This window comes from Mytilus edulis, unplaced genomic scaffold, assembly GCF_963676685.1.
Source record: "Mytilus edulis unplaced genomic scaffold, xbMytEdul2.2 SCAFFOLD_1927, whole genome shotgun sequence".
Lineage (NCBI taxonomy): Eukaryota > Metazoa > Mollusca > Bivalvia > Mytilida > Mytilidae > Mytilus > Mytilus edulis.
The window spans coordinates 9,732-19,075 of NW_027268280.1; the positions used below are offsets into that span (position 1 = coordinate 9,732).

General features: G+C 33.7%; 1 long non-coding RNA gene across 1 annotated transcript; it reads left to right on the plus strand.

The window, feature by feature from the left end:
- The first annotated feature begins 239 nt into the window (after positions 1–239).
- LOC139507167 (uncharacterized) lies at positions 240–8,173 on the plus strand. Its single transcript, XR_011660581.1, has 5 exons — positions 240–669; positions 2,122–2,242; positions 3,216–3,414; positions 5,538–5,714; positions 8,047–8,173. It is a non-coding gene; the product is annotated as an uncharacterized lncRNA (long non-coding RNA).
- Positions 8,174–9,344: the final 1,171 nt, after the last annotated feature.

Below are 9,344 nucleotides of genomic sequence, written 5' to 3' on the forward strand. Positions count from 1 at the left end.
CCCCCTAACTGAAAATCCTGGATCCGCCCCTGAATGTAACAAACTAATTGAATAATAATAAATACAAGGTTCTGGATGAGGGTCCTTTATATCTTTAATTTTCAGACCATTAACATTTTCTCTGTTTCTTCATTTATAATGTGTCCTTTACTTTCAATAATTTTCAATATTCAGTCAAATTATAATTTAGAAGTTGAACCCCATGATTCTCAAATGTTCTTTGTTCTATTTTTTGCATTTTTACTCTCCTCTTTCCTTTCTTTATTTTTTCTCATTATTCTGCACTTTAATTCGTCCATCATTCTTTATTCTTTCCTCCCGAAACGGTTTCCAGACCCTCACTTTAGCAAATGTACGTGAGTACGCAAACACGGAATTCTCACCGTTACCATTTTGTATACTATGACGCAATACTATGGACGCTCACGAGCTGCGGATGGAGGTTTCAATTTTTTTTAACTAACTGCAAGAATGGACAGAGTCAGAGATATATGGTATAAACAACTCTGGTTGTTCAAACTGATGGCCAAACCGATTAACAAATAAATGGAAATAGATAACTTGTAGATTCACTGGAAAAAACCAGGGAACGATTGAAATGAAAGTCAACGCAACGGAAAGTGTTTTTGTTTTGATTGGTGACTTGCTACTTGGAAAGCACAAAGAAAGGTAAAAATAAATTTATCATTCACATTTTTTAAAATGGATTTTTAAAGCAGAAAGATGTAAGCATTAAATTCTCTCTGTGTCGACCATGTACCGCCACACCGTGCACATCGTCCATAGTCCATACTCTGTAAATAATTTAAGACATCTTCCATACTTCATGTACTTCAACTTTCAGTTCCATTGAGCATGATGAGTTTATATCATAAAACATAATAATACAACACTATCCGACATATGAATGGTATCTGGGAAAAAGGGGGGGGGGGGATACTTCCTATATTACTTTTATATTACAAATATGCCAAAAATTAGGGTTGCTGTTTCATGCCCTGCTGGGGAATCTGGGTCCGTCCGCCCTGATTCCGGTTCGCCCTAGTTTCTGTTCGCCCTAATACCTGTTCGCCCAGAGTCCGTTCGCCCTGATTTCAATTTTTAGTAAATAGTGTTGCGTTGTGTGTACATGTATATAATTGAATGTGTTGAAGTCAGTCTACAATTTGGCCGAATATTTGCGATTTATCATGTTGTTTATAGCTAGCTGCTACTAGGACTAGGTTATAAGTTTCTGTACATTCACTATCAAATTGAATTACTCTTAGTAAAACAAATACCAAAAACACAGTCACACTGCTGTACATTGATCACTTGTCATCGGTGTTTTTATCTCTCCAAGCTGACTTTTTTTTTTGAGAAAAATGTTATTTTCATTATAATTAATCCATCAAAGAAAATTCATATAACAATCAGAGATATCAAAGATTTCAAATGATACCTTATCAGCAATCAAAATTCAATCAATAGTAATAAAAAGTAATTATAAAATAAAGTGTAACAATGCAGCCAAAAATTTTATTTAATTAATATAAATTTGCCAAATATTCTGTATTTAACTTTTAATAGATATACATGAACATAAATTGAAATATATATTTATATATTTCGTTTATTAATGTAACATATACATATCATAAATGAATATAGGGCGAACAAACCCAGGGCGAATGGACTATCAGGGCGAACAAACTCAGTGCGAACGAACCTAGGGCGACCATGTAATCAGGTGCGAACGATCCCGATACCCCCTGCTGGTAAGAATAGGGTACCGGTCCCTTATTTATGACCTTCTTGTGAGAACAGGGTATTTTGTAAACAAAGTATTTGTGTTTTAGGGGGGTTGGAGGGGTCCTGATTGCAAAATCTGGGGCATAAAAACATGAAATCCAGAGGGGTGGGTCTTTTCGTTACCCAAAACACCACCAAACACCCTGAAAACCATTGACCACCTTTTGTCAATCATACATGCACAGAGTTTGGGATACACAGTCACTGTTTGATTTTATATGATTTTAGTTTATGTAAAAACTTGATCATTCCAAGTAAATAAGTAATAGGTCATCTGTTTTGTGTGTAGTGAATGCCAAGTTTCACATAACCTTTATCTCATTTTCACAGCTGGTTAAATTGGTCAACAGTGGCAGATCCAGAAATGTTAATAAAAGTGGGGGGTTGCACTGACTGCCAAACTGGGGCCTCTCCAGTCATGCGTGATGATGCTTCAATAATTCCTTTAAAGGTAATTTAAATAAAAAAATAAGATTACATGTGTCTTACGCTGTTACGGACCACTCTAAAGTGGGTATTCTTTTCTGAAATGTTTTCTAATTTTAATACCCATATACATGTACTATCTGCTTGTTTGAAACATGAATTAAAACTCACTCATAATTTTATATAAGACATACCAATCAATATCCAGTACCAAATTGAAAAGAAATATCACTAAATGCATGAAGCCAGACACAAAAGATTGTTTAACAGTGTACAAAATAAATACAAGTCACTTTATAAACATGATAAAAGGGGGATGCTGTTATTATACTATTTTTTTTCATGTCATTTTCATTGTGAAAAGGCAGATAATTAATCATGTGGTTGTAATTCTATAGAAATTAAAAAAATTGGGCATTAGATGGTTTGATAGACATTTAATGTATAGATATTCCCCATTTCCATTCTCAATTTTATTATCTACATAGGTGTATTAAAGTCAGAACTGACACGAATACAGCACAAAATTGTGATACATACATGTATATACTTGCTGTTCGGTGTGAGCCAAGGCTCTATGTTAAAGGCCGTACCTTGACCTATAATTTACATTTATAAATTGTTATTTTGATGGAGAGTTGTCTCATTGGCACTCATACCACATCTTCATATACACATGTAACTTAAAATTTCAAATTCCTTAATCATGTTAATACATGTAAATGTATTATGTTTATTGCCCAAAGATTGACATTAATTGACAAAATCAGAGATGCAATATAACCAGTTCATTCATTAAAATGTCGTATTGATCATATTGATTTGAAATGATGCAGAAGAACATTAAAATAATTGATGAAATGCTTTTTATAAAGTCATATTTTTTAGGGCAAATCTGTTAGTCTTATTTTGAAATGTCAAAGTGAGGCAATTTTGCCAGTTACATGTATCATAACTTCCTTTTATCATGTTTATGCATTTAAACATTTTTCTTTTAGCATTTTTAAAGAAAGTACAAGCACTTAAAGAAGTAGGGGAAAATAATCAACAAAACAGAAGTCATTAGAGGCGATGATTTCTATATTTATACATGTATCTAGACTAGTAGTGGATTTGAAAAGTGCTGTATTGATTCATGTGCAAATAAGGAGCAGCAGCCAACATGGCCAATGAAACATTGCAAATGTATGATTAGAGGTATGTCATGAAAGTTATGTTTAAGTTGTTTAAATATTTTTTTGTTTTCAGACTTAGGGACGACATCAAAAGTTCAATGTACAATGTAGGATAAAAAACTTACTTCACATAGTTTTTTCACTGACCCCCACACCCCCCTCTTAACTTAATTTGGGAAAAATTGATTTACCAATAGGGATATACACACATGATATATATGTAAATATCGATTTTAGATACATGTATACAAAACTTGCAGAATTTTAAACCCCCCACCCCCAAACTATTTGATTTAAATTTTTTATCCTACATCAATCTTTTGATGTCGTCCCTTACATGTACAATGTACGTACATGTACAAGTAAATGTTGAGGACATAGAGGTGACATTTTTTATTCTTGGGTTAGTTTGAAAATTAACCATGTTAGCAGTAACATACTATTTATTTTAATTGGAAGCTCTCTTTACAATCAAGTATAGAAATCTATGAAATTTAAACACAAGGTTAATGACCATAAAAGGAAGGTTGGGATTGATTTTGGGAGTTTTGGTCCCAACAGTTTAGGAATTAGGGGCCAAAAAGGGCCCAAATAAGCATTTTTCTTTTTTTTCGCACAATAACTTTAGTATAAGTCAACAGAAATCTATGAAATTTCTATGACCATAAAGTTTAGGACCACAAAAGGAAGGTTAGGATTGATTTTGGGAGTTTTGGTCCAAACAGTTTTGGAATAAGGGGCCAAAAAAAAGGTCCCAAATAAGCATTTTTAGCTCACTGGGCCCAAAGGGCCGAGTGAGCTTTTCCCATCACTTGGTGTCCGTCGTCGTCGTCCTGCGTCTGTCGTCGTTAACATTTACAAAAGTCTTCTCCTCTGAAACTACAGAACCAATTCAAACCAAACTTCATCTGATTGATTCCTAGGGTATCTAGAATAAAGTTTGTGTTTTAATTCCCATTTCATCAAAAAACATGGCTGCCATGGCTAAAAATAGAACATAGGGGTAAAATGCAGTTTTTGGCTTATAACTCAAAAACCAAAGCATTTAGAGCAAATCTGACATGGGGTAAAATTGTTTATCAGGTCAAGATCTATCTGCCCTGAAATTTTCAGATGAATCGGACAACCCCTTGATGGGTTGCTGCCCCTAAATTGGTAGTTTTAAGGAAATTTTACTGTTTTTGGTTATTATCTTGAATATTATAATTATAGATGGAGATAAACTGTAAACAGCAATAATGTTCAGCAAAGTAAGATTTACAAATAAGTCAACATGACCAAAATGGTCAGTTGACCCCTTTAGGAGTTATTGCCCTTTATAGTAAATTTTTAATCATTTTTCATTAATTTCCATGATCTTTTACAAAAATCTTCTCCTCTGAAACTACCAGGCCAAATTAATCCAAACTTAGACACAATCATCTTTAGGGTATCTAGTTTGAAAAATGCGTCCGCTGACCCAGCATCAAACCAAGATTCCCATTTCATCAAAAAACATGGCCGCCACGGCTAAAAATAGAACATGGAGGTTAAATGCAGTTTTTGGTTATAACTCAAAAACCAACGCATTTAGAGCAAATCTGACATGGGGTAAAATTGTTTATCTGGTCAAGATCTATCTGCCCTGAAATTTTAAGATGAATGGGACAACCCGTTGTTGGGTTGCTGCACCTGAATTGGTAATTTTAAAGAAATTTTGCTGTTTTTGGAAATTATCTTTAATATTATTATGGATAGAGATAAACTGTAAACAGCAAAAATGTTCAGCAAAGTAAGATTTACAAATAAGTCAACATGACCAAAATGGTCAGTTGACCCCTGAAGTAGTTATTGCCCTGTATAGTCAATTTTTAACCATTTTTCCAATTTAAAATTTTTAAGTTTTTAAGTTTAAGTTCTTAGACCACATATTTATTCTGTGTCAGAAACCTATGTTGTGTCATCTATTTAATCACAATCCAAATTCAGAGCTGTATCAAGCTTAAATGTTGTGTCATACTTGCTCCACATGTTCAGGGTTTGACCTCTGCAATCTTATAAAGCTGTGCCCTGCAGAGCATCTGGTTTACTAAACATAGGTACATAAGATAATCCTTAAATCAGTAAATTGTAATAAAATCAATATTTTAATTGTTTTAATTTCAGAGGTCATTTTTCCACAAAAACAAGCTAATATATGTCAACATGGTCAATGGGCCTGATGAAGTTGAGTTTTTTTTTACTTTTGGGAGAAATGGAACATATATAAGTGAAGAAAAGTAAAGAAAAGGGGAAAATATTAGACACAGTACATGGACACCAGCATGAGCAAGTTAAGACAAGGTATTATGTTATATAGAATATATATATATATATATGAATGTTTTATCAACTTGTGACCTCAACCAATCAAATTATATCACCACTAAATGAAGTGGGTGGTAAACAGGATTTTCCTTGACCAAATTCACATGTAAACATTAAAAAATAACATAGAAAATATGATAAACAAATTCAAATTACCACCTTAGCAATTCAGCAATTTTATCGATAAAAAAGTGTCACAATGCCATCATCACACTTCAGCTTAATCAAAATTTGCGCTACTGTGTTAATCCATTGCACATCAGCCAATATTCATGGTGCAGAATTAATGCTACATGTGGGATTACAATGTTACTTTTGAATTTCTTTGCCCTCAACAACAAAAAAGTAGTAAAATTTAAAACATAATTATTTTGCAATTTGGATTATTAGGAAGTTTATATTAGTTAGACAAAACACATTAAACATGTACCTTTATGCTTTAAAAATGACATGTAAAGTATATCAAACAATTTTAACTAGAGAAAGGTGACAGTTGAGGATGCAAACAGAAATTGTAGTTATTTGAGAAGAAAAAAAAAATCACTGTTTAAATAGGTATTCTGATATATGTGATTTTCAATGGTTTTAACTTTTTAGTTCCCTTTGAAGGCTTTCTGTGGTCTGTCCATCCAGTTTTCCTCACTTTTTTATGCCCCTTTTATATGTATGGGCATTTTGTTTCTCGGTTTGTGCATTGGTTTCTCTGTCTGTCTTTCTTCAGGTTAAAATTTTTGGTCAAAGTAGTTTTTGATGAAGTTGAAGTCCAATGATATGATCTGTCTAAATTTAATGCCAAATAAGACCTTTGTTCCCAATTTCATGGTCACTGAACAAAGAAAATGATAGTGCAAGTGGGGCATTCATGAACTAGTCTATGGACACATTCTTGCAGGAATTGTTTCTTCATGCTTGAAGATATTGATATGATATTGTTTTATCATGACAAGAAACAGATCCAGTTTAATTTTTAGCTTACCTGGCCCGAAGGGCTAAGTGAGCTTTTCTCATCACTTGGCGTCCGTTGTTGTCCGTCGTCATCGTTAACATTTTACATTTTGAACTTCTTCTAGAGAACCACTGAATGGAATGAAACCAAACATGGCATGAATGTTTCTTATGAGGTGCTGACCAAGTGTTGTTACTTTGTAGCCGATCCATCATTCAAGATGGCCGCCAGTGGGGGACTTAGTTTAACATAGGACCCTATGGGAAATGCATACAAATGACTTCTTTTAGAGAACCACTGAATGGAATGAAACCAAACATAGCATAAATGTTCCTTTCTTAATGAGGTGCTGGCCAAGTGTTGTTACTTTGTAGCCAAATTTTATCTTTTTTTTTTTATATGATTTCAAAAACCCAGGTAGAATCAGGTGAGCGATACAGGCTCTTGAGAGCCTCTAGTTTTTTCTGGTGTAATGATTTTGAGCATAATAATGGTCCTTGGTCTTACAAAATTCACTTAAATAATTAGTTTTCAACACTTTGATTTGATATTTGTTATATAGTTTACACATGTTACACCATGACAAGTTATACTGTGGATTCATTTATTTTTGTGGGTACCAATTTTCGTGGATTGAGGAAAACTTACAGGTTTGTGGATATTTAATTTCGTGGTTTTGCTGAAGTCTGCATACAAGCCATAGGAAAAATTGTCATTCGTTGAACTTTTAATTTCGTGGTTCAACTGTTCACACGAAATCCACGAAAATTGGTATCCAACGAATAATAATGAATCCACAGTAGATAAAGTTAGAAATATGTTCCAATACAATGAAATTTAACTGGTAGGGGACTATATTATAAGTAATATGGTTAGCTACTGACCCCTACAGATCCATAGAGGGTTAGTGAAATCCATAGGGGGTGCGGCCAGAGGCCAAATCCCCTATTAATTTTATTCACCCTCTATGGATCTGTAGGGGGTCAGTAGTTAACCGTATAACAAATTTATCGGACACGAGACTTTTGTTCTGCGTTCTGTTGAAAAAATTAACAATGAAATACAACAACATTAATAGATGACGTCACCATTAACGTGTCATGGACCTCTTATGAAACTGACTAACCCCAAACTGTCTCATAGGGGTCACCACGTGACGGTGTTTAACGTGATAATTCAGCTGTGGTCCGATAAATTGTAATGCAATACTGACAGAATGCTTGTAAATATACAGATGTTCATGTATCACTGTAAGTATTAATAATATTAACCTTAATTTGATTATTTTGCTTGTTTTAAAATCAAAATATATTGATAGTTAGTTGCTGTTATTATAAAATTTGCATCTTGCATTTATTTCAGAATCAGCCATGGAAAGAAACTGTTAAAAGAAGAAAAAAAGATGAAGAAATAGACTTTAACTTTTGTTACATATATGTACATTTGATTATACTGTTAACAAATTTTTAAAATATATTCTGTTACCAAAGATGAGAATTTATTATCAATCATGCCATTTTAAGAAAACATAGGTATAGGAAGATGTGGTGTGAGTGCCAATGAGACAACTCTCCATCCAAATAACAATTTAAAAAGTAAACCATTATAGGTTAAAGTACGGCCTTCAACACGGATGTATAGAAATGGGTTTAATTTTAAGCTGATGGGATGGTTATGGGGTTCTCATCTTAATGATATAATTTGTAAGCGCTCTTAAAAATCCTTAAAAAACTCATGTCAAAGTGCAAACTGTAAAGCTGTAGATTCTTTATTGATTAAAACATCTGCATTCAGACGAAATGCGCATATGATGCAATAGAATTGATACCATGAAAGTTTTATTTCAAAAGAATAATTCACATCATGACATGTTTTGTTCATATATCCTACATGTTATTAGAACACCTCAGTTAGTCTGAAAGTGCTTGCCTTGAGTGCAGGAGGTTATTAAAGGTTCAAACAGGGACCGAGTCATGCAATGCAAGACTTGAAAACTGGTATAAGCTGCTTTGCTAGGCAAAAAGCATTAAGAAGTAAGAGCAGACTGAATCAACACATAGTCAGAATTTTGTGTCCAGGTAGGGAGACATATCTTCCTGCAAACTATTACTTTGTGAGTTAGGGTGTCAGTCTTATACAAATTAGGGTTGGAGCTCAATTCTGATTATCATGATCTCATAGCCTGAATATGCATCTGACCTGCAACTGGAAGTAAAGCAACCATCATCCAAACATATGTTTACCATACGGTTTATGATCATCTGTTAGCCATATGTTCTCAAACATATGGTTACCATGAACATGCGTTTATCATGTGTTTTCAAACGCATGTTTCACATAAACATCCGTTTACCACGTGTTTTCAAACGCATGTTTTCCATAAACGCATGTAAACAATACGTTCTCCAAACATGCGTTTAACGTACGGTGCTCCAAACATGCGTTTCTGACATGTTTAGAAACGTACAGTAAATTCCTGGTAAACATGCGTTTACATGCGTTGCAATTTTGCCTGTGTAGTATACCGCTGTTCGAAATTCATCAATCGATTGAGAAAAAAAACCAAATCCGGGTTACAAAATGAAACTGAGGGAAACGCATCAAATATAAGAGTAAAATTACGACACAACAGAAACACAACATTAAAATGTAACGCAGAC